Here is a 2,067-nt window from a genome sequence, read left to right as displayed (position 1 = left end):
CCTCTGATGTCTGGCTTTCTTCATTTTTCCAGCGCTTGAAGGTGCCCCTATTCAATCACTCCCTCCATATATTCAAAGCTCTTATCAGGGGACATGAGATCACTTGGGGTGGGGCTGGAAGATAATGTAGTGATTAAGAATATAGGTTCTCCTGGGTTCAGATACCATCTCTACCACTTACTAGCTGGGTTGCCTTGTGTAAGGCACTTAATTTCTTTATGCCTCTGTTTCCTCATCTGCAAAATGAGGATGATAGTGGTAGTAACTATCTCCTGAGGTTGTTGAGAGAATTAAATGAATTAATGTTTGTAAGTTACATAAAGTGGTACAGTTCTAAGTCTGGAGGTAGAAGAGTGGAGTAGGGAGGTATGAAAATTGGCTTTCCTTAAAAAGTATCACTCCTGGTTGAAGTAGCTACAGAGTGTTTAATTAAGGCAAATACAGAATCTTCAGGGGAAAATGGAATTGGTTTCAGCTTGCACAGGAAGCTCAGTAGGAATTGGGATTTTGAAGCATTTACATTCTCTCACATATTACCATTCTAACTCTCAGCCCCCAACTCCTTCTTTCATGATCTATAACCAAAGTTTCAAATGACAAACTGGAAATTTAGGCCAGGAATTCAACAGCCGCACAAGGTAATAATTATTTTTACAGTCCATTTTGAGCAGAGAATTTAGGTATTTGAACTTGCCATTATTTCCCTTTATGATGGCCAGCCCCATTGGAAGCAGCCACCCCCATGAGGAAACAGTCTCTCACATTCTTTGTACTCTTTGGTTGCAGTGGATATTCAGCTACCCGAAGCCTTGTTTTCAGTGCTGACTTCATTCAAGATAAGCACAGATGATCATTAAGGCAGCTATCTGTACTGCATGCTGAGAAATGCCAGAGCCCCTTCCTTAATGCCACCTGGATTTCCCCTGCCTTCAGCCTCAACCAGCCTAGATAACCAAATTTCACATTTCCTCGAGGGTCCAATAAAAGGTACCATCACCCTGGATACCAATTTCTGAATGAGATACTTATTTATCAAATGAAGCATAGATAAACTCTGGTGAATTTAAGTAAAAAGCAGATCTAAAACCCTAGCAGGTAGCTCATAGTATTTCTGGGAAGATTGCATGATCAAATTCAGAAAGGGGGAAGGTCCACACACAGAAAAAGCCAAAATCTTGACCACAGAATAGGTCAGGGCAGATATACTAGCACTGGGACTTCCCTGGTGGTCCAGTGGCTATGATTCTGCACTCCCAATGCGGGGGGCCTGGGTTCAATCCCTGATGAGGAAATTCGATGCCACATGCGGTAAATGAAAAGATCCCGAGTGCCCCAAGGGAAGATCAAAGACTGCGAGTGCTGCAACTAATACTGAGCGCAACTAAATAAGAAATACGGGCATTATCAATTGTCGTTACTTTTGAAAACTGGATTTGATGCCCTACTGTTTCCTTCACATTGTTCTGATCATGTATCCCTTATATTTATTTACATTTATAGTATATCATTGTTATTCCTTTAGTGGTTATCTCTCGATCTCTAATTTTATATCATGGGGTTTACTGATTCTTCCTGACCATCAAGGTGTGTTCCCTGAATTGAGCCAGAACATAAGAGAGCCCCTTGTGCTGGCAGGCCTTTGGTTTCCTGAAGAGTTGCATCTCTTCAGTTTTGCCCCAGCAGGACACCTTTGACTGACATGAAGACATTTTAAGTCACACATAGAGCAATGTTATCCCTGCATTTATCACAAGATTGCAGATGAGGCTGAACTATCAGAAAAATGTCTTCAAACCTCAATGCCAGGAAATCTTTGCTTCTGAGAAGTGGCTCACTTTCTCTATATGGTTGAGATAAATAAAGCAAATGTTTTTCCATCCCTTTATGTCATGGCTTCCAAGAAGCTCAGAAAATAATTAGCTCAACATAATTATGAAAGATCCTATGATCTACATATATACAATTTCAATTTTGCTTTGGTTTTTGCCCCACTTTTCTAGTCCTAACTAATAATAATATACTAAAAACATAAGGCTTATTATATGTGTGCCAGGTATTGTTTAAACA

Source organism: Ovis aries, chromosome X (genome assembly GCF_016772045.2).
Source record: "Ovis aries strain OAR_USU_Benz2616 breed Rambouillet chromosome X, ARS-UI_Ramb_v3.0, whole genome shotgun sequence".
NCBI classification, from domain to species: Eukaryota; Metazoa; Chordata; class Mammalia; order Artiodactyla; family Bovidae; genus Ovis; species Ovis aries.
The sequence above is the reverse complement of the archived record's forward strand: the minus strand, read 5'-3'. Positions refer to the sequence as shown.